Source organism: Onthophagus taurus, chromosome 1 (assembly GCF_036711975.1).
Source record: "Onthophagus taurus isolate NC chromosome 1, IU_Otau_3.0, whole genome shotgun sequence".
Taxonomy (NCBI): Eukaryota; Metazoa; Arthropoda; class Insecta; order Coleoptera; family Scarabaeidae; genus Onthophagus; species Onthophagus taurus.
The window spans coordinates 26,671,491-26,697,013 of NC_091966.1; the positions used below are offsets into that span (position 1 = coordinate 26,671,491).

The window sequence follows — 25,523 nt, forward strand, 5'->3', positions numbered from 1 at the left end:
CTTATTTGGAGGATTTATCACTTGTGTGCGAAATAGTTTGAGAAGTGATTATTTCATTCCTGTTTACGGTTTATCCGGATTTTCTTCGTATCATATTTTAAAAACAAAATTTTTATCCTGGTTAAGGCCTCGAAGATCTGAGGTAAGACTTTTCTTTTAATCCTTAATTTAAAACTCTTTAACAATCTTTGCGTTATTTAACAAAATTCCTTTTTTTTTCTTCACACTTCTTTTTCATTTCTATTTCTTTTCCTAATTTTCTTTATTTTCGCTTTAGGCCTTTTGTATTGGAGAGCATTTTCTTTGGTTTATTTACATTTCCTGTTGGAAGAAAACACATTATTAAATTTTATATTGGGAATCAATTTTTGGAATCCAATACTCCATTTCTTTCATCAATATCCATCCTTTTCTAAATGGTGGAAGGCGTTGCTGAAGAAGAAGACTTACTGGATTAGGTTCATCACAGTCAAGGTCAGATAAAAACCTAAAATAAAATAAAGAATTAGAAGTTAAAAGTAATATATATATAATTCAGTTATTTGTTTTGTACTTACCGTTTTGTTTTAATCATCTTTTCAATTTTTGCGAAATTCTAAATTTAATCTTTTTGTTGTTCATTTTTTTTGCTTTTCGTTCTTTGGGTATTATCCCAAATAAATATTTTTGCAACTCAAATCTTCGACTTATTTTTTTTGTTTGTTGTTGCATTTGTTGTTTTGTCATTTGTTTACAACACACACTCTACCAACTTCACGTCACAGTTCGTGGACAATACGGGAGCAACTGTGTGGTGCCTTAAAGAAATTTTACCAGACCCAATCTCCAATTGAGCTAGGCGAGGACCCGTGTTGTGTTTGTAATTAAGGTGTAACAAAATATATGGTGAAAAGTATCACCGATTTCTTATATTTGCTCTTTCCAAACACACAACACAACAGACTAATGAATTTTGTTTTGAACGTTATACACATTACGTAGAAATTATACCTTCTATTATAAATGAATGTATATTACCTTAAGACAAATTGAGGACACACTATAAGATGTAATAACATAACAAAAAAAATTTTGTATATGTGTGTCTAATGTATAGATATATCTTTATACATGATTTTCAAACGACACATTTAAATTCAACAAAATAAATCATTGAAAAATAAACACGGTCCATCTCGTTAAATAATAATTTATCATTTTTTGTATAATTGACACGTTAATATATGCCGAGGTGGACCGCACGCATATACGATATAAGCTAGCGCATTGTCGATGGTATCGCGCCGGTATTTCCCGCATGCCCATAAGCGGAAGGATAAGACCTCGCCACGAAACAATTTCTTATACGAAAACGCGTACTTTCGTAGCGTCGCTTATAAATTAACTATGCGCGTTATTAGTCGGATGATTAAGTTGTGTTGTCAGACGGCTGACCATTACCTCTGCCGACACTCCGAGCTCCTTTCTCTGCTGGGACAATGTGAGCATAACAAATTTTCCGCTTTTATGTCACCAGACGCCACCGAGCGGCCCGAACCGGATCGTAAGTTAAGTCTCAGAAAGCACAGTTAGATCGAGGAGGATTCACCAAGACGTCGCGTCGTGTCGTTTAATTAATTGGTAATTATTTATAATGAACGATAACGTTTCATAAGCGGGAGGCGCCGTGTGCGCGCACGTGTCCGGTATGAAAATTAGTTTATCGAAATCGTCGATATACGGGCCACTATATTTGTTTTTCTTTATGGACGTGTCAGATGTGAAAAATTACTTTGGATAACTCTGACATACGCAAATACATACATAAATAGTAATTAATATTATATTCGGCAATATATCATTTGATCGAGACGATAATAAAACATTTAATATCCATCCGTGTTTCATTCTGTAAGTATTCCGCTAAAACCATCCTCTAAATCTGTTCTTTGATTTATGGAGATGCGTCGAGCACATCGAACGAAATTAAAACCGTTTATGAATAATGCAGCTCCCGTCACGGTCGGGCGTGCACACATCGCCATATCGGCGCGATTATGATGGCTTAATTTTCAATCTGCCTACATCGAGAGCGGTTTTAGCCGCGCCAGCTTCCATAAACACAACAATTACGCGTACACCCACCTGAGGCAATTTCAACTTCTGATTATGCACATTACTCCCTGAGCGATGACTAATGGAAGGCGGTGATGTCCTTCCAACCACAATAGAAGTACGTTCTCCTCATGATTACGCGAGCACGGAAAAATTGTGCAACCTGAAACCGATGAGTTGGCGGTCTGGGAACACAACTTCCTATTTAAGAACGGAAGAAAATTTATTCGAATAATATTACAATATTCGACAATTTTAATTTCTTCACTAATGAATCTGTTACGTCTTGTTATATAAGATGAGGTCAAGCAATGGACGAGTGCACGTGCTAAACGAGGCACAACAAAAATACAAATTCGTGATCACGTTTCGCATCTCCTTACCAAGCGGCGCGTGATATGTATAACACAAGCCAAATAATTGGCGTATAATAGAGTTGGCATTCGAGATCGTGTGAACGTGGACAATGAGTCTTTTGAATAGGTGTCCGTTCTCACGGCTCCAGTATGATAACAGCTATCGCCACAACGGTCTACTCTGCAATATCGGCCGACCCGAGACCAACTCCGTGTTCTTAAGGAATCGGATAGCACTAATTTCGTATTGCTTTCAAAGACACGTACCTAAACAGAATGTTAGCATAACCATGAAATGGAAACGTTATTGTTATAATAACTATCATTAAAATCTTGTGTAACAAAAACACAAATTTCGGCTGAATTTCAATTTTTGGATAAGACCACACAGAGAAAGAAAAGTCTTCAGAATGATGAAACTATGGTGACAATGTGCTATGACAAGAGTCAGTATGTTTCCCTAGATTGTTTTATGTACTTTTTGCGTGTTACATCACAATGGAAGATTGTAAACCAAAAGGGTCAACAGTAGTAAATTGGAAAGGAAAAGAATCGACAAGAAAAAGATGAGCAATTTGTATCGCGAGTTCAATTTATGATGGGAATCTAGCGGCAGACGGTTATATATTTTGCGATCTGTAATTATAAGCGACGATCGAATTCCGTTTAGGAATTACGACCAATAATTGCGGCATTATGTCCGCGCGGAATCATTGTAATCAATAAGTCCCGATAAATCCCTTTTTTCGCGCGCCGATTTACGGCCATTTGCGACAGGACACCGCGTAACTCAGCCGTTCTTTTCGCAAACTGGGAACTGGATTAATTTCAGTGACTTCGTCGGTGCCGTTTCTTGTGCCATGTCGGCAACTAGCAGCGGATCTTTCTTTCTGTCTACCAGGTGCTTTACGACGATCAACAACGTTGGTTACTTGACAAATATTGAAGGAGCAATTTGTTCGTCTCCACTTGAACTATGAGGCGGTGGAGGATTAACAAATGGGGGAGACGCTATAAGTCTGAATAGCCTGGCCTCAATGTAACTGTAAAGTGCATCTTCTTTAAGTATAAATTAAATAGCAGCACAATAAAGCCATTAATTTCTCCGGCGGTGTTTGTATTGCGATGGACTTTTAAATATTTGTTAACGATAAGATCTCTAAGTTGCGTGCGATTAATTAAAAGGTATGCGAGCCGTTCAGTGAATTATGAAAATTGAGTTTAGCCCCCAGAGGTTAAAGCCCCATTGTCGGTCGATTCGATGCTTTCTAACTGTACTCAAGCTCGTGCAAACTTTTGCAATGAGACCTTTTGGGCGTAACTTTCATAATATATAAATTTATTCTCCGTTGTTGTGAAACAGTATTTACTCTCAATCATAACTTGAAATATTATAAATTAAATAGCTTATAAAAATGTAGTTCAATAAAAATATACTACAATCTACCTTTGAATAGCATCTAAAACTAGAACAAACACTCTCGTCTACAGACGCACAGCTAAACCCGAAACTTTCTAGTTTTAGGTCTTGTATTAGTTCTAGTTTTTTTTAGTTTATTTCAATAAAAAATATACAACAAGCTAATGCTAAATAACAACTAAAACAAGAACTAACATTAGCATTAGAACTAACACTAGAAACATTCGAGTTTAGCCGTCTTAAGAGACGTACGGCTAAGCCACCGTCTTTGATTTATACATTGTATAGACAACTAGGAGAATACCCCGAGTTTATCTATGAACATGGCATAGAGCAACTTGAGGAATAACCCGAGTTAGATACTATCTATGAGCGCTAACATTTATATTTAAATGTATTAAGCTTTTACCAACTTTAGTTAAAGTGCTTGATAACTTTAACTAACGGATAGCGCAAAAATTGGGTTTTACCACCATATTTATCTTGTTGATAGCGTTAACAGGTAGATATTCTCGGTCGATTCTTACCTACCGGTTTGGACTTCGGTATAAAAATTTACCTATCGGATAAATTGGTTTAGTCATTTGTAACTAGATGGCGTATCATTTAAGTCTAATCTAAAATCATAAAAAACCCTCACAATTCCATAATAGTGATTAACACGGTGCTCTTGTCGTCTTATAACTGTGTAACAGAGCGATTGAATTAAAAAACTATTACGATAATGGATTTCGAACGGATTGAAATTGATGAGAAAGAAGTCTTTGAGGAAATTAATGATCTATTTTATCATTAATTCATCGGAATGTTTTCAAAGGAATGTGTTCACCCACAAATTAATAATGACATCAAACCACGAACGGAGAGGTATTATATATAGTAGTCTTTATCAGTAGAAGAATTAATAATCAATTTTTTTTGGAAATTTGGCAATCCCAGCTTCAAATAGATTGTTGCTCATGTTAAAATTTTTGCCATGGGCAATATTATGTTATTGGCTGTAGCTGACTTTTGTGGAATCAGCGAATCGTTTGCTTCAGTCATAATAAAATTAGTATCAGTAGCTATTGCCATTTTAAGACCCAACTATTTAAAGATGCCTAGTAATGCTGATGAAGTTAGAAGAAATCAGGTGGAATTTTACGAAATTGTATGGTTTTCACAAGTAATTGGTGTTATTAACTGTACTTATATTAGAATTCAATCACCAGATGATGTTATAGACACGATTTTTTGGCGGCTTAAAATTTTGAGTTTAGAAATACGAGTGGCAATAGATAGGTAAGCATTAATTTCCGAAAGTATGCATCATCACTTACTAGGTTTGCATTTATTAGGATACAACCAATCATTGTTGCTACAGCCATTTGGCATAACATGTGTATCAATATGATTGACGTTTTACCACCTGAAGACGATATACCGTTTGAAGACATCCAGGATGATGTCCAACGAAATGCTGAAGACATAGAGGTCAACAACAAAAGATTAGATTAATAATCAATTATTTTCGCAATTTATAAAAATAAACTTTATTACTATCAACGATATTGATACATATACAATAAAAAACGCTATTTATACTGCACCATATAGACAGATAAATTTGTGACAGATACATAGTAGGTTAGTTACTATTTTGACTGTACCTTTAGTTTCTCTTGTTGTTCGCAAAACGTTGGCTTTGTGTTTCCGCAAATTTTTTGAAGTCCATGTGCTCCACATATTTTCATGTTCTTCTATACCATTAAGTACTGGTGTACCAACAGATGAGGTAGGTCCTCCCTCTGACTGCAATTCTGCTTCCACACATACTTCTAACGGAGCCCATTCCAAGGAACTACCTATTGTTAGGAGTTTCTCGGACTGAGGCAGTGATCCATTGTCGCCATTTAACGCCAACGATGTCATTGCTGGAGAAGTATGTGCGGAATCTGAATTACATACACAGGGTATACACTAGATACTTAACTGAATTAATCCTACAAGGTACACAAATTTATTTAGAATTAATTGTACATTATCGGCAATATAAGTCCACCTCTAGAACCCATTGCGCTTGGCGTATATTTGCTGACCGTGCGATTTTTTAAGCTATCATATTTCATTTTTAATGCTTTAGTGTCCCGCGAAACATCCGTGGTAGCTGTTATCTCTCTTTCTATTATTTCCCATGTCTATTACACATAAGATGTTATATTGTTTGTAGTGTTTGCTAATATAAATCTTACCTTTTGTTTTTTTCCACGTAGTAACGTCGCTATTGTCGCCAAGTCCACTAAAACTGTAATTTTTTCAGGCTTAAAATTTGCCCCCCGAATGCGCTTTTTGGCCTGATTTGCGGTAAAGTTAATTGCCGCTAACTAATCGCTGACAGATTTGTGGACCTCTTTTACACGTCGTCACCAACACGTCATTACAACATTCCCCTAGATTTTTACCTTAACCACCAAATAGCCTTATATAGAATAAGTTTTAGAGTTAACTTCAAAATAAACGTTGTCTGATAGTTAGACTGTCGACCAGTTTAACTAGAGGTGGTAAAGGCAGGCCTAAATAGATAATATTAATAGTATGACTTAAAAATATTTTGTTCGTTATATCCGAAGTCCATTCGAACAAGGTCCATTATATCGAGATTTTACTGTACTTATGTACATAATTTTACATTTCTTTCTATTAGATTATTTACTCAAATATTGATATACTGGTATATTGTACATAAAAGAAATTAATATGATATCGTAAAAATACTTAATAAACTATGCTCATATATACCAAATACTGTTCATTGTAATAAGAAGAATTTTAGTACTGCATTAAGTCAAGATGTTACTTCGAATGCCCTTTAAGCATATACACTCGTGTAGCAATTTACATAACGACGTTATTTGATACGTATAGAGGCAAAGGGACATTATGAAGATCTTGTCACCAGATAAATCAACTAATGAGATGCCCGCAGCGTTCTGGACTTAATGAATCGAAATCAATGAATGAATTAAGCACACGCACGGTAAGAACACAATGCCCCGTAGGAATTCGCGAGTATATATTCCGGGAACGAGTCGCGATGAGACGCGTGAAGTGTTGTTAGTTGGATGGTCGGTGTAGCGGGAAAAAAGGAATACCAAAATGCCACAGCACGCGCCAACGCGTATATATATATCGACGCTAACACCTTTATTGGTATCTTGAACTAGATCATCATTGCTAATTCGCAATTTAGAAAAAGTCGCACCGGTACAAATATGGTCGTGTCGGGCACAGCTTAATGGATCATCTGCCGATATTTAGCCACCAGGAAATAACTCGTTCCTTTCTTTGTCCATACCGCACATACTGTGTAGTTCTCGACGTCCCACCGTGTACGTGACGTTAGCCGCACGTTAGATAACGTGACGATATTGTTCCTGCTTCCACTAAGCGGAATTCTAAGAGTAGGTATTTATCGGTGGTGGTGCCGATGTTTTGGTGACGAGAAAGTCGGATTTGCAAAAGCCTCTGCTTACCATCTGTGTGTGGCGGTATATCTATGCTCTCGTCAAACGGGCTAACATCTCTTTAGGCTACTGTTGACGCACCGGCCGATCTCGGGAGTAATAGCTCAATGGAGCTATCGTTGGCGGAAGACGAGTTTCGGTATGTAGCTATAGTTATGTTGAGCTGTCGCGTCGCTAAGACGGATGGCGGAATAAATCTCTGCTTTCTTCTGCACTGGTATCACGTCCGTAACGGTGTACGGGTAGCCTTTTGATTCCCTCTTCGGTACCAAAGCCGGATCGGCCGTAGAAAATTCCGCGAAGGCAATAAATGTATTAATGGGCGCTCGAAATGCACAACGTGCAACCGTCAACATCTATAAACTTTTCTGTGGCGAACCCATATCCATCGGAACCAAATCCATATTTCTTTATGTTAAATCGTTAGGCCGATGTACCGCCAAGATAGTAACTTAAAGATAACAGTGCGTGTTTATGCGAATACAACCAATGGGTTCGATCAAATCAAAGTTCACGCATTCCGTTAAGAGACTACTAGCATTACACGCACGCACGTCCATCTGCGCCGGCAGAGAATGGAAAAAAGTCGGCACTGCGCGATCTTCAAGATAAACTTGCTTTATTGACGCGCACGGTCGATAAAAATAACTGTTAGTGGACGGGTATGCAAATATTTACACGGATTTCAACGGATCCGCGCTCATTTGTAGTACGCCTGTGCGTTTAGGCGACGTCGTGCTGAGCCGTATTAGGCACTTGCGAAAACTACCTTATCCGGTGAGCGGGGCAGGCATCGTTGTCGCAACCAAAGGACTTTTCGCATGAATGACTAAATAAACTTTGGGTGAGGAATCGAGGATAAGATATTCAAACTTAACTTTAGCTTTCTTTCCTTTCTCTGCAACGTTTTTTGGGACATTTTCAAGTTGAATGAAATAGAGAAAGAGTCTTTATTTACTAGTATTAAAGGTTTCTTAGTGATCCTCTCTTCAAAACGGTACGTTCTTGGGAAAAAAGTGGTTTTGTTGTTCCAAGTGATCAAGTAAGGACAGTAAAGTAGGTCCGGAACCAGTAGCATCGAGTCGAAAGTACGCCAGCCGAGATTTCTTGTATTTGTTCCCATGTCAGTATTCTAGTTTAAGTGCCTAGCCTCGGTCACTTTTCAATCCCACAGCGCCTAATGGAGAGCCGGCGGTCTTAATGAATAAGTCATCCGAGATCGCCGCATGTAGAAAATGCACGGCTCCGTGTCATCATATAAATTACACGAACACTATTGTACAATTTCTTTCCCGGGCGGCTCGTATTAGAAAGTGATTGATACCGTGAGAGTCCTAGCGGATAAGGCCTCGGAACTCGCGAGCTTGGCGGTGATAAATGAGATATCAGTTTGTGCCGATGTGATTCCTACGTTTTTTTACCAACACCTGCCGAGCACTTGTACTCGAACAATAATTAATTATTTAGGAATACGCGCAGTGGACGACGTGCGGTATTAACCTATGACACCATGGTATCTAGGACGGTTTCAGCACTTCGCGCACCATTCAAAACTCTCAAGATGTAAATTATAACGATACATCACAACGGCGTGCATAGAATACTTGACGCCATTTTCAATACCGCATTAACTTGAATTTATGTATTGCAATAAAAGAGATATTGTCGTGGAGAGATAGTTAAACGTAACTGTTGTTCTAACAAGGAGTAAGTGATGGGTAATCATTATTTTCTGGACGATTTCTATCGAACAATACTCTCTAAGTATGTCGATTCTCAGAGCTATTTCTGTTTATTTTCAACCTGCTTGTTACCTACATACAATTTAATTTCGTAATAAGTATGTTTACAAATATTTTACAACGTATTCGTAATTTTGTTTATGGTTCATCTTCTCTAATATGTTTAAACAAACATCTTTGTGAACGCATCGAGATAGTTTATCCATTCTTATTAATCCTTTTTTACAAAAACAACCTCTATAGCATTTACGTGCACAATGCGGTTTAATTTTATTACATCTCTGGGGACAACTACCACACCTTTTATATGTTTCATCTTGTGGACAATCTACAAAAATAATAAACAATTCTTTATATGACAACTATATCAAGGAAATCTACCTGTGGAATCTATATATTTTGGTACAATCGTAATGTTTCTCCTTGTTACAGTTTGAAGGTCAAATGAAGAATTAGTCATCACCAACATATCTGTAATATAATAATATAAATAGTATTCACATGAGATAACAAAAATTAACGTTACCAAACAGTGTTCTTGTTTCGTTTATTACTATGTTAGGAATAGATACTGATTTAGTTGAAAGTGTCTCTGTAGTAATACACGTAAATAAAATCACCAATCGTAACATAACTGCGTAGATTAACATGTTAAATCTAATATTTAATGTTCTACCGTCGCCGTACTTTAAGGAAATGGGTTATTGTGTATTGTAGGCACGTTATCAACATCATCAAACGCTATGGTATGCTGTAATAGCATTTTTTAGAACATTAATGGCACAATAAATCGTAACGAGATAAACATGGACGTAACACAGGCGTTTCTTAATCAACCGGGTACGTTCGCGCGTAAACAAATTTAGTTTTTGCATAGATTCCCGACGTATAGAGAATCTCATCTACAGTTAGTTGGCTCCAAAGAAAAGCCATTTCTGACTTATTATAATATCCTTAGCGGACACTAAAGGATTTCATTTAGGAATTCCTTTCCGCAATCTTTATTTTTAAACAAGCGTATGTACCAAAGTATTTACTTCAACTGAACATTACCGTTGCGTTGATACATCGGAACGTGCGATAAACCAAGAACTAATTGACACTGTTAGATGTCAAATTAACTCCGGAATTTTAACACAAGAATAAAATTCTCTTTATGACATTAAAAAATGTTGGCTAGACTTGGTACGGTTATTTGACGGGTTGTTTTTATGTAGTACACGTTTACCACGATTGTATTTTAAAAGAAATCGTCTCCAGAGCCGGTCCTATTCTATATCCGGCGTCGGAAATCACGGTATATCCCCACGTTGGTAGCAAAAGAATTAGAATTGTATGTCCGAGTGGTCAACTCCGGCACGCGGATCGTTAAGGTCGCTAAAAATGTCCAGCAATGCTCATCGGGTCTAGTTAACCACGAAAATTCCATTACCCCATGGAAGTCGTCACCAAACAGGGCCTAATCGCCGGCACGGCATCGTTACGGGCAATGAGTGAAAATGGCACAATTCCATAAAATCACATCCGAACTGGAAACGGGCTCGCTTCTGGGAGGCAGACGACAACCGATACGCCACTAGAATTATAACATAAAAGCCAAGACCTGAATGGAAGGTTGTTCACTTAATCTGTCCTACTTAAAGACCTTAAAGAAATCTTAAAAAAAGACATAAATATACATGAATAAGTAAAGAACAATACTATTTTTTTTTTCATATTTACACAAAAGACGTGTTAGAACCTGATCCTGTATTTGGTTATTTCCTTACACAAAAATATCCTACCTAGATTTTGTTTAACTTTTGTTATTTTATTTAATATATTTAGATTATGTACATTCCACAACAAATTTCGTATATAATCTAAACAACCGTGTACGAAGAGTTGCAAAATAATTTAGGTATATCATATTAAATTATATTTGAACTTACTCTTTGAGGTGGTTCGCTATTCTTTTCGCTATCAGCAAAAAGACTCTTATGCAAATGCTGCATTTTGTCGTTTGCTAATTGTCCTATGTATCACCACACCTTACCTTCTTGATTGTTAGAGTATGCGTGTAGGTCTGGGTAGGCAAAATTGATAAAACCGACAAATAGATTACTTGACTTATCTGTCATCGTCTTTTGCCCCTAGTTCCCATATTTACGGCAGCAAGGCCACATAAGAAAATATGTACTTTTATGTTTGTAACTATTCCTCCTACTGCGTAACGAGAACTGATGAAGCTAAAATAAATTAAAAGTCAATACTCAATCGTGTGAAAAACCGTTTCATCCGAATATTTAAATGATTTATTCATAACGAAGACATTTAGCACTCAATTTCAAACTGTCTTAAACTTTTAAATATAGATGGCGAATATGTAGAAATGTTCATAAACAGAAGCCGTTAATTTTATAACACCTCCGATAGTACAGGCATCACAGAACACATAGAAATCGAGCCTTAAATTTCCTCATATACAGTTCTGACGTAAGTACGTGACCTAAACTCAAAATTGCCTTAAGAAAATATTACATAGATGGAATCGACAATAATGTAATGTAAAACATTTTGTAGAAATTCTATAAAATAGCGTTTTTTTCCATTAAGCAGAAATGGAAACTTTACTTACACTTTCCCAAATAACTCCTTACAAACACGCTAGTAAATATTACGTAAATACAGATTGAAAAGCTTTCCCGATATATTCTAATCATTTTAACTATGTAATTTGTAAATACAGCCAAAGTCGCTGAAGATGCAACAATATCAATTGCAAAATTGGTAGGACCGATAAAAAATGTAATCCAGCCGAAATGCAAGAAACAACACTTTTGTCATCAATTCTGATTTACTGATAGTATAATATTAAATAAATCACTGCAGAAACTAAGTCCTAAATACTTTTCCGAGTAGATATAACTCACTATCCCTCATTATTTATAGTAACGTCTTAACCTTATTATTTTTAGTGTAACGGAAAATTCCAAATTTCCAGGATAATCTGCTTAATGCAAAAATGTGTACTACCTCGAAGGTAACTGTGCCTCAAGTGACCGCCTTTCGTGTTAACAACTTTGATCCATCGAAGAGTCAGGATCGTCCTTTAAAAATTAAGTTTGATTAATCGAACGTTTCTGGGGAGAAAATTGCGTCACAAAATGAATTTTATAGGAACGTTAAATTTTAGCTTGGTGATCATCGTCCATCTAGTGAAAAGGATTTGATCACCGAGTCCATTAAGGGTATAACCACCATCATTCCCACGTTGTGGAAATGAAAACTAGTTGTGACACTTGAACTTCCATTCATTTGTGCTTACAATTGATATTATGCTAAATGAGACGTACACTACGTAGAGCTGCATAACAATCATTCTCCATTGGATGTTCTGGTCAAGTCCTTGTTCTTGTATATAATTATCAAAGTTCTGATCATAGCATGCTATATATGGATATTATGAAAGTCAACGGTTTTTATGTTCGATTGTATTGATGATTTAGATGATAGGTCTGTATTACAATGTCTCTAATGTATGCGGTCAACATTTTCACCTTGTTAACATCAAGAATCTATTGTTTTAGATTTTCTTGGTATAATCTCATATCTTCATTCGCAAATTCGCAAAAGATTCTAAAAAAAGCTAAACACTTGTTGATTGTAAATGCTCCTAAGGACATATAATATATTGCTCTAAAAATTGATAGACTTCAAAAAATACATGAAGAGCTTTTGCCAGTACCTTCTGCCGGGATTTGTCTAACAAAACAATATTATTGACTCCTCTTGACTTTGGGTGATAATCGCTTTATATATTTTTATGTTTACTATCTTGCCAAATTTGTTAAGAAAGTCTGTGCAAATAATAGGTTTAACTACATCTGCTATGGTGAAGACGTGACAAAAATTTCGTCTTAACTGTAAAGTTAATATAAAAAGTTTTTTACCATAGGTTATTATTGGCGTACCGTTAGCAGTAAAAGTCGAAGTTGTGTCTCTTTTGTGATTTTGATAAAATTTGGAAGGAAGTACAGAAATGTTAGCTCCGATATCAACAAGAAAGTTGATAGTAGTTTAATCATCATAGACGTAAAGACGTGAACTAATATCATTTAATGAAATATTAGATCGTCGATTAAAAGAATTGTTGAAATTTTGAATTCTTTCCATTGCAACTTTATTAGGTTTTTTGAATCTGAAGTTTTGGTGGAATGACTGTTGACCTGAAAGGAGTCGACGAATTTGCAACTATTGCCATCACACTTTTTCGCTTTGTCACCAAATTTAAAGTGAAAACGACAAATTGAATGTCATTGTGGCGAAGAATGTCTAAATGTTAAACGTTGGGGAGAAGGATTTCTCGAAGAAAAAGCTGATTTTTATATTGATCTGTTCGGGCAATGATTGGATGAAGTTGTTAATTCATTAAATTAAGAATTTAAGGAATTAATATACGTTTATATCTGCAGCTGCCATTGTAATATTTGTTGTGAATTGTTATTTACAGTTGTTGTGTCGGACAACCTCTCAATATCTTAAACCAAGAATATCAAAATATTAAAGGGATTCTTCTTTGAAAAAGTGTGGTGAGAATGTTCTATCTCAGCTTTATGGCTCTGTAAGTCATTTGATTTGTTAAACACCACACTTCGGTGTAAACAAGACATTTATTGCAGAAGTTGTTGATTGGGATATGTCGTATTGTCTCTCTGTGTAACACTATCAATTTTAAAAGTGACTCGGGGCGTACCATGCTTTGTTTTGAATACAAAATTGAGCTTATAATTGGTAACTTTTCTACATTGAATGATAGGTACAATAACTGAAGGCCCAGATTGAGTGTTTAATTATAGGCAATTATGTCGGTTACACCTGTCAGTGTCTTTGAGATTGGCTTGGGATTGGTGTTGAAAGACAAAATGCGAACACGATAACGTTCAGGTGACGATATAACTCTTGATTTACTGGTGGATTTTCTCTACAAATTAATTTGCCTTAAAGCTTCTATCGATAGGCTATGTTAAATATTAGTTGTGTATTTTTTTATTTGTATGCCATATCGTTCGGCAGCCTCCATTTCCAACGGTCCCCGAAGCTTTATTTCCATTACAAATTAATCGTTAATGGTATCTAGGTCAAATGGAATAGCTCAACGGAGTCTATTTGTTGGGCATTTCTGTTATTTTCTTCTGGATTGATTTATAGTATTTTTCAATTTTATTTGCATTCTGATTTCAAACTACCGATTTTATTTTTTCTACAAACGATATTTTCAGGTACTCAAAACGAAAAGAAATAATATTATTTGCATATTGAGCAACTTTAAAGTTATTGTTACACACACACACACTATTACACTACAGCCCATTGTGCACCTTGGCCTTTTTTACAACACACCTCCATTCGTCCTGATTTTGGGGTAAATTTCCTCAGTTCTGCACCTGCAGGTCGCTCAAATCCTTCTTAACATTGTCCATCCATCGCCCCCGTAATCTTCTTCTTGGTTGGCCCTCTGGTGTTTAAGTGAATACTCTGCGCGGTACTATCTCTGCCACCATTCTCTACACGTGTCCCAGCTAACTCAGTCTCTGGGTTTAATGACAGTTCTGGTCTTTCCTGCAGTTGTCTTATCTCGCAGTTCATTAATTGTCTCCATCCTCCCAGATTTGTATCATATTATGGCCCACATGTCCATGTTTCAAGTCCATAGCTGGGCGTATGAGCGTCTTGTACTGCCTATCTTTACAGCCTCTTGTTAAAACTTTGGATCGTAGTGGTTTGCCCAGCGCAATAGCTGCTCTATTGCCTGATAGTGTTTGGGCCTTTATTTCCCTATCGATATTATATTTAAATTCTCACCACTCCAAGGTTGTTACCTTCAATCACGATATTTACTTCTCCCTGTTGAGGTAATCCTGTTAACATAGATTGGCTTTTCTCTTCACTTGTTTGCAGACCCAGGTGTTTTCCACCATCGATTTTTTGTTCAAGGGCTTCCTCTACCGCTGCTCTGCTTCTTCGAACCAGTGCTACATCATCCGCATACGCCAGTACTTGAAGTTGACAATTGTATATCGTACTTCCAGGGTTCAGTACAATTCCTTGTATGGCCCTTTAAAAGATGAGATTAAACAATAGCAGAAGGTTGCCTATTTTACATCAACCCTTGGTTTCTTCCACTGCAGCTCTTATCAGTTTTCTTTTCTTTAGTGGTATTTGAAACTCTTCCAGAATTTTCTAGAATTTATCTTAATATGAATATCTGATCAACGGTGGATCGATTACTTCTAAAATCAGCCTGGTAATCTCCTATGATCGTTTCTGTCACTTAGGTTAGCCGCCTACACTGTATGTGCATAAACACTTTATACATAACCACAAGCAAGGTTATTTCTCTATAGTTCGAGCAAATCAGCTTATTCCTCGTTTTAAATACAGAACAATATATGCCGTTTTTCCATTCTCCAGGAATCTTTTCCGTTCTCCATATCTCCCCATAAAAATTATCCATGCACGAAATAATTACTCAGAACAGGTTGTGATTATTTGATTTTACTCAAAGTACGTAGTCTGCATTATACATTTACACGCATCAAAAGTAAATAAATTTCATGATAAACTATTCTGAACAAATTTTTATAATTACGTTAATTAAATTAACATTATAAAACTTGTTTATAGTCGAACTGTATTAAGGAGTTAACTACACAGGTGGTTGGGTGAGTACCTGTTAATCCCGACATTCGTTCGTATTCATTAAAAGACGACGGCGCTCCCAGCAATAATCGTTACTATAAAGCGTTATTGGCGCGTTTATATAATGTGCCCATTACCGAAGCCCGGTGCTGTATTTTCCCCGTATATTGAAATCGAACCGTCACAATTATCGATCGTGTATGTTAAAGGCCTTATTAATACGGCATCAAAGTTCGTGAAAATATGTGCATTACGTGTGCGCGTCATTAAGGGCGCGATTTGCACGCGAACGACGTAACGGGTGTGCGATCGTGATTAATTTTTCCAATTGGTTAACCTGAAGAAATAGGTAAATCGCTAAAGAAATACGTTTAAGTTATGACGTTTGATTGCGTACAGTGGATAATAAATATAATTGCAGATTGCTTAAGGTATGGATTATAGTAGAATATAATAAAGTGAAACGTAAACAATATTTAAAGACGGGAGGCCTACCCGAAGGCCTCACAAATAATACCCAATTAAGCGGTCTGTTAAGAAAAACTTACTTTAGATGTGCGAGACCTATTATAACCGATTGTGACGGTGCTATTGAAGATTAACCTTATACGCTTAATTAATAATTGATTCGACTTAATGAGGTGTGTGATAGCATACTGCGTTATGATGAAAGAATTACATATCCTTCACTTCTGGGTTTTAACAAGAAGCAAAATAAAACTATCTACTTATAATATTCATCCACCTGTTTCGCGTAACCTCCCGCAGTAGTAAAACAAATTGGCTTGATGTAATTGAAAAGCGCTTTATTAGATATTTCCCAACGAGGAGACATAATTGGCCGGCGGTGCATGTAAATTATTGCGCCCGTAAATTGATTAACAGCATTAACGCCACGTCGCGCACATGCATCGCAAAGTCCCGGTTTGACCTTTTCGGAATATTAATATTAATGGTCATGTTTAAAAACAATCGCGTCTAATTAAGCGGGTCGAAAAAAGGAAGATGGTGCTGCCGTCGAACGCGTTTCTTGCGCAAACGTTCGCCAGAGCGCTAAAACCGAAATTGCATCACTTTGTTTTAGCACTTCGTTAAACGGCGATTAATGAGGCGACGTCGCAAAGCCGAAACATAAATAAGAGGACTTTTTAAGTCTCCTCCTCTGGTTCTTCGTCTTCTACTGCGCATCCAAGCCGCGCGACGCGTTAAGTCACCGTTAATAAATGTCTAGTCGGGCTGTAAATTTAGAAAGTGTCAATGTAACGCACGGCGTTTTTCCACGCGCGGATTAGTAATTTATTCATTAACATTTGAACCCGGACCGTCCGCTCAAGACAGGTCAATACACGCGGAACGATAAATACACTTACACACCCAGTACGCGTTCAAACGGTGTCAAAAATTAATTAGGAAACTACGATTTCCACATATCTTAAGACTCAAAATATTGGGATACACTAAAAAATTTACATTATGAATAAAACATTACACAAAAAAACTTTTCTCAATAATCTTGTTTTATTTTTCTTTTTAAAATTCTACATGTATTTGTAATTTTTTTTTGTCACATTAGCAATAAATTTTTAATTATAAATCCATTTTTCAATACTTAATCTTAAGTAGAGAATTTAAATATAGTAAAACCTCGATATAACGGGTTAATACGGGAAATGGACTGCCCGTTATAGCCAGAAGTCCGTTGTATGCAAAATTTGTCATTTGCACTTTCAGTTGTTTGAATGATAATTTGAACGCACACAAATTCTAACAGCTATCCACACCGTTGAGTTCTTTATTAGTTAGTTCTACTTTTAGTTAAAAAAAATATAAAACAATCTAGCGTTGAATAATAACTAGAACTAGAACTAACACTAGCATTAGAATTAACACTAGACCTAAAACTAGAAACATTCGGGTTTAGCCATTTTAAGAGATGTACGGGTAACCCCGAATGTTTCTAGTTGTAGATCTAGTATTAGATGATACCGCAGTATGTTGAATTAATTTTTATGTATTAGGATCCAAAGAGCTAATAGACTTCCACCACGCTAAGGGTTTGACATTATCTGTTAATAGTTTTGAAACCATATACACCTTAAATGGTGGATTGTTTACCCGGAAATATATGATAGTCGGTAACACTTCTGGAAAATACATCTCCAGATACTCCATTACACTATCTAGTTGTCCCTGATTGAGATTTGCTCCTCTAAACCGATGATCTGTTATATTGGCTTAATAATAAGCAGGAGTTAATACCATTTCTAAATGTCTTGAACTTCCTGTACATCTATTTCGTTAAATTCGCCATTAATAAGTTGTATATGAAGCGGTGACCAAGATCAATTGGATAATTTTCACATTTATTTGAATAATTTACATAAAAACCTTAATTTGACTCTAGAAATTGAAATTAATAAAAATTTACAACAAAGTGGCATTTACAAAGTCAATTGCACACAATCTCAATCTTCATATACAGCGTGTCCCGTATCTTCCGCATCAGAGCATTATACGGTTGTAGAATACATTATTCTGAAGCGATCTTTCTAATAAAATTTTTTCGAAATGTTTATAATAACCGCACGGGAACTGTTTAACGACAACCAATAACGGACAACTTTGATTCATCGAAAAAGTTTAATTCTCTTTCCATGACGAATCTATTGGTGAGTACACGTGGGAAACGAGTTATCATCGGCGTAGCGGACCGGCCGAGGGTGGCACCGATTACCTGAGTCTGATTTGCGATCTGCTGATTGGACGAAAAACAGTTCCTTTAAACAGTTCCCGTGCGGTTATTATAAACATTTCGAAAAAATTTTATTAGAAAGATCGCTTCAGAATAATGTATCCTACAACCGTATAATGCTCTGATGCGGAAGATACGGGACACGCTGTATAGGACAAACGGGACGCCAACTAGAGATGCGCTTAAAAGAACATAAGAAAAAAGAAAACTCTAACATCTACAAGCACATTAACGAAACAAATCATATTATGGATTTCGAAGAAGTTTAATTAATCCACACATATGAATAAAATGTTCGTATGGACCTTCTGGAGATGATGGAAATATGTCGGCACAACAATCAAAAAAACACCAAACTACTCAACGACCAACTCGAATTTAAATATATGTCTATACATATTTACATGCTTAAAGTTAATATAAAAATAAATTTTATTTTAAATTTATAGAATTATGGGTTTCGATCCATACCAAAGAGTTGTAGTAAATAAATAATTTAAAACTCTTTTTAAAAATCAAAACGCAAAGACAGACGTGTTGTTTGGTTGATTGCTTATAATCGAATAAATTTACATCGAAATATCAACAAAATGGTAACATAGCAATTTGGGTAATTTGATAAAAGTTATAATTTCTATGTGAAGGTAGGCTGCGTACGCTACAGTTAGTTGTAGTAAATAAATAATTTATCCTCTTTTTAAAAATCAAAACGCAAAGACAGACGTGTGATCTGGTTGATTGCTTATAATCGAATAAATTTACATCGAAATATCAACAAAATGGTAATATATCAATTTGGGTAATTTGATAAAAGTTATAATTTTTATGTGAAGGTAGGCTGTGTACGCTACACATACAATAGTGCCATCTCGTAACATTTCGTAATATCTGTAAAAACAGGTCTTGTTTTTCGTGTTTTCATGTATCGTCTGACACACGTTTTAATTGTACGTTTATAAGTTCGTGTATCTGTGTTGTTTTATAATTTAGTTATTCTATTTACATATAAGGGTTATTATATTATAACACTAAACTCATAAAACACTTATGACATTTCACGTTCTAAGAAGAAAAACAAATTTTTCAACTTGACTGTAAGTATTTTATATAAAAAACAAAACATTGTTCAACGAAAAAACAAATTTGTAATTATTTTAATCATAAATTCGGCTGATGATGGCTTTATAAGCCGAAACTAGTACCGAGTAAATAAAACAAGCGAGTAAGAAGTTGATCTATATTCATTTTCTTATTAATTCAAATAATCTCGCAACATGAATTCCTACATTCAAAATTAATAAGTTCGTCTTTAAATGACTTTATTAATTTTATCCAAATTTCAGTAGCTTCGCTTATAATACATGAACTTCTTTGTACACGGTCTAGTGCTACAGCAATATGTTTAAATTTTTTGAGATAATCTTGAGTGGCTATCTTTAAAACTGAATCATTTACAAGTTTGATAATATCTTTATCAATTGGTACTCTGTTTGCCGAACAAATGTTGTATAACATGAGCCGGTTTTTTAAATAACTTGCCAAGCAGTCCACCAAAGTATTCCACCAGCTTCTTTATATTTGGCGTTTGCGAAATAAACGTTTCGAAAATATTTGCATACTCTTTTTGTGTTACTCTTAACTTCTGGAATTATTAAATTTCCTTGTGTAAGTCACGCGCTAGCAAACTAAATGTATGGACACGACAGCCATAAGTTATTATGTCTTTTTGGTAAAGTTCCTTGAACAAATCATTTCTCATTTTGACCATGTTTGCAGCGCTATCTGTAACTACACTAGCGACGTTACATTTATACTCATCCTGACATTTCTTTAACAGATTTTTTTTAATAATTTCAGCAAATATTCTGCAGTATGGCTGTGTCCACCTGTATCTACAGAATCTATTAAGTGAATTCGTTCACTAATGAATTCTGTCATACACACTGTAATTGGCTCGTTATGTACATTGTTCCAGCCGTCTAGTGCTAAACAGATGTTCTTGTTAAACAAATTTTCTTTAACTTTTGCCTGGATGGAAAAATAAACGGCATCCAATAGTTGACTAGAGACATCATACCTATTTGTCGGTGTATAACCAGATCGTAGTATACTTAATAATGTTTTGAATTCCTTATGTTCTACTCAAGGCCGGATTTGGAGGTGTGGAGGCCCTGGGGCAACGAAGGAGCGGAGGCCTTTAATTATTTTCCGAATAAAAGGAACAATTTTTTTCCGTTAAGTCTTTAAAATATGCTGAAATGTAGCTCCCGGAGTAAATCACTTTCAATACTAAGTAGGGTTAGCTTCGATAGCCGGTTTTGTCCCATTGTCGTTCTCCAGTGCAATTCGAGGCCATCAAAACCAAGTACATTCTTAGTATAATTTCAATGTTCGGGAAAATAGAAAATCACTCAAATTTTGATTTTCAAGAATGCGATAGTAAAACAGTTGACAGTTCCTTAGATTGGTCTTTTTCATAGTCTTTTTTGTATAAGTCTATCAAAGATACAAATTGAACCAATTCATTACCAAGGCTAGGTTCTAAATCGTCTTTGTAAACTTATACCAATTCCTCTGAAGCAGCATACAAATTTGCAGCGTCCATCTCCTCTAGGTGATTAAGAAAGCCAAATCTCGAACGAACAGCTTCGTATGCATGTAATCTTTCAGTGAGAGAAACACAAAGTTGATCAATCATTGGAATAAGACCGGACACTTTAAATTTCTCTCTTGGAGACAAATTTGCGTCTTGTGCTTTCATGTAATCGAGCGGATTCAACTTCACATTTCTTTTCCTGATGCGTGATTGTACGTATTTGTCAGTATTTGATATTTGTTTAGCTGCTTCTTCGTATTTATCAAAATCGTCTCATTTGGATTTGAAGAATGATTTTAACGACTCCAATCTTGTTTGTTGCGTTGAATCGTTCCAAAATGGCGTTCCAAAAGATAGCAAATAGAGCGATTTCGAGACCACTCATCTTATATAAAAGATGTGTTGCTTAATTTCTCACGATATCTTTCTGCTCCTTATCAAAAGATATGCTAGTTAAAGCTTCTTCGATTTCAGAATATCCCATGACAATGGCCTTCGTGTCTTCAGTTCTATATGACCAACGAGTATCGCTAAGATTTTTTAAAACATATGTATATAAAAATGTATATAAATTCTGAACGAATTCAAAGAATTGAACTGCCGGTGTATAAGAGTTAGCAGCTGTCTTTCCAACTAAGCTAAGTGAGTGATCACAACATGGTACAAACGCTGATAAATGATTTTTCTGCAAAATAAGAGCTTGTATCCCTTTGTATTTGTCACTCATATTTGCAGCATTGTCGTACGATTGACCGCGGCAATCAAGGATATCAATTTGATGGTCACCTAAAAATTGTAGTAAAGCTTTTGCTGTGGCTTTACCAGAATTGTCGCAGTTTGGTAAGAAAGTAAGAAATCGTTCCTTTGGCATCGATCCTTCAATATAACGAACAACTATAATAAGTTGAACGATATGAGATTTATCGGGAGTAGATTCCACTGAAATCGAATAGTATGTACCTTGATTTTTTAATCCTTGATACGATTTCATTGAACACTTATCAGTGATAAGTGTTCACCCATGGAACTTATCAGTTCTTTGCAAATCGTAGAGGAAAGATAATTGATGTGACTGCTCCCTTTGTTTACATGCTGTTTGAAATGAGTTGCCAAGGTTAGTTCGTACTCGGCTAGTAATTCCAAAATTGCCATTTCTCGGTGATCCTATTATTTCATCGTGTCCTAGGAAGACTAATCCGCGTTCAGCAATGAATTTAATTGTGCTGAAGACAATTCTAAGAATTTTTCGCCAATACTCAATTTGTTGTGACTCGTCAAATTGGATATTTTTTTATCTCTATTGTGGGGGCCCCTCTCTTGTGGAAGCCCGGGGCAGTAGACCCGCCTGCCCTCCCCCAAAATCGGCCCTGGTTCTACTGCTCGAAATGAAGTATTTGTAGTGTATGGCTATTTGAATATCAAGCTTTCTTTTTTGGATTAAGTTAGTCCGCACCATGAGATTTTCCATATCAATAGTGGTAGATGGGGCTCTGACAATAGATGATGTAGATGCTGAAAATATACCAATAGCTGTGCTATAAATTATAATGCATTTGCTAACCATACTTTAAATAAACTAATTGACGAAAGGAGAACTATTTAAAAACTATTAATCATTCTTGAATATTTTAAAAGTATACATTATAACGGTTACCCACGTTCATCCATTTTAGGTTTTCAATTTAGGCATATCTTATTCCAATTCATCATTGGATCTGGAAGTATCTTCTACGTCACACAATCTTGCTTCCACCGAAACACATTTATGTCCCACCATATTTAATTCACATTTATTACATTTAGTTCTTACTTTATTTCCGTCCTTTATTTCTTCTATATAATATATTAATATAATATTAACAGTATGAAATAGAAATAGAAATATTTTATCCATATCTAACTTCGATGTAATTAAAATTAAAATTAGTTAATTTCTTTTTATTTTATTCTGAACTTTTTTCTTATTTTGTGTAATATTACCGGAATAAATATACGAGACTTCATATATAACAAAAACTAAGAAATTACCTAACATCACGGCTAATTCAATTACGCACGGATTTCACATTGAGATGAGTTAAAAACGCGGTAAACACATATTCGCAAATTGCGGCATCGTTCGTCCGTAATTTAACTTATTTAAACGACCCAGCAATTCCGCCAGAACCACCCATTACATCCAGATGGGGGTAATTAGATTTAATACGCCCTTTAGTATTAAAGGATGGCTTAAAAATACACATCGGCTCCTCGACCATAGGAAAATTGTGCAAATCCAGTACGAATTGCAAAATTCGATACGAGTCTTTGCATAAGCTAAGCCGGTAACGAACGCAATTTACGGCACAATTTGTTGCAAGCGGAATCGCGGGGTGTCCGGTACATGTGTATCACAAAGGTAATAACCTTAATGACCTCAAATGGTGAGTGGTGTAATTATCGTTTACCCTTTGCAAAATAAAGATAACTGCGCGGTCGTTAAGTTAAGCGAGCCGGCAGAGACCGTGCTTGGCGCTAAAACGATTCGGTTATGCCCCTCGCGCTCTCTTGGTATTGTTTGATTTATGGCTGGACATAGTCGGTTTAGAATTTTATTGTAGCTGTTTAGTGATTTCTCACCGTTTTTTCTCTACCCTCTCTCGGCTAATGAGTGCGGCTCCGTCGATTATTCGCAGCGTAATGCGAAACGTAAATGTTAGAGATACTTTACTCCGAGAACAAATGGTACCAACTAAGGAGATAAATTGATATCATCAATTTAATGAAATCATTGCACATCGTAGTATTACCTTTGCTACTACTGCCTATTAAAACAATTACAAATTATTTTTTAATTTTTATGGATATAACGCAGTTTTTAAGGGAACGTCTCTGATATGTGATATTCATTGCTAATTTGAGGTCTATCTGTATAACGTTCTTAGGGACATATTTCGTCACCTTTTCATCAGGGTAGAGACACTAAACATCGTCAAACAATTATACGACCAATATTATTAATAGTAGCTGTGATTTAGGTGATTAAACTGCGCTCGAGAGCGTAAAGGCGACATCGGCATCGCTCGAAGCGATCATTAAACCGACGTTTATAAAAGCTTTAATTGAATTTCGCAAATTTATAGTCGGCATTAAGTGTCACCGCGATGGAACGCCTCTGGCATCGAGAACGTTGCAACTCACGTCTTCGAGGGCGAAGCCTTTAATCCGGCTCTGATAACGCTGTATCGGTAACAGTTTTTGCGGCGTTTCGGAGGTAGCCAAGCATGGCTTGCATTTATCGAGAGCGCTTAGGTCGTGTGTGGTCTTCGCAGTGGCGTACGTCTTGATAGTTTTTATATTGAAGAAATTCGCTCCGTTCTTTGAATCTCAATTGATCACTGACAAATTGATCATCGAAGCACCTAAATATTCAAGCGCTTCTACAAGAATGTTATCTGTGATAGTGATCTATCCTCGGCGTTTGTTTATGGTATCTTCGTTTGTCCCCGCTCGGAACGATTATAAATTTGGACCGGGCTGCGTCATCTGGTGCACGGGCCACAGTATAAATACGCGGCGTCGCGTCCTCCCAGAGGCTCATATAAATAATACGGATTCGTCCGAGGCATGTGGTTTGATAAAATTTAAATAATGCGAACAACTCTTTTCTCCTAGATGGACTATAAAAAAGACTTGACATTCCATTCCAATAAACTACGTCTACATTTGAAGCTCGCCGAGTAAACATATCTTAAAAGAATACGGGGTACCATAAATTAGCACGATTTACGGTGAGCAGGACCGGCGAGTTCCTAGAATTAAAATGTATCTTGTAATGTTGGACTCGGAGCAGCGATTAATTTTTCTAACGAACCATATTCGTTATCGGAGGCTGCCTTAAGTGCGCTTCGAAGGCGGTCTATAAATTATGTATCCTGGGTAGCGGCGTTATGAAATTAACGTAATGCAATCACATTATAAATCCAGTTCAATTACTTAACGTTTCGTGTAGAGCATAACTAGCTGTCGGTCGGCTTGGTCGCGACGTCCGGCGAATAAACGAGCGCCCCCTCCATGACAGGATAATATATAAATTGCGTCTATGTAACGAAATACGACGCATAAACTGTCTCGACGTTTACCTTGCTCTGGACTAAATCTGATAAATTTCTGCATTTCAAATATATCGCGTTGCAATGCGCGCAACTGGTGATTTATTTCCTTGGATCGCCTGCTCTGGCCTCGAAAACACCACACACGCAGCGACCAACCAACCCGTTTACTCACATCATGTTATTTTATTTTTCATCTCACATGAGTGTATTTATTCACTTTATATTATTATCTTCATTGAGAAAATACTGTTAATATATCAATATAGATATATTATGGGAAACTAC

General features: G+C 36.1%; 2 long non-coding RNA genes across 2 annotated transcripts; one reads left to right on the plus strand and one right to left on the minus strand.

Moving 5' to 3' along the window:
• Nucleotides 1-13: 13 nt before the first annotated feature.
• LOC139432016 (uncharacterized) lies at nucleotides 14-842 on the plus strand. Its single transcript, XR_011642020.1, has 3 exons — nucleotides 14-142; nucleotides 278-474; nucleotides 765-842. It is a non-coding gene; the product is annotated as an uncharacterized lncRNA (long non-coding RNA).
• Nucleotides 843-9,153: 8,311 nt separating this feature from the next.
• On the minus strand, nucleotides 9,154-9,918 carry LOC111415965 (uncharacterized). Its single transcript, XR_011642021.1, has 3 exons — nucleotides 9,642-9,918; nucleotides 9,497-9,586; nucleotides 9,154-9,443 (listed from the first exon to the last, which is right to left on the minus strand). It is a non-coding gene; the product is annotated as an uncharacterized lncRNA (long non-coding RNA).
• Nucleotides 9,919-25,523: the final 15,605 nt, after the last annotated feature.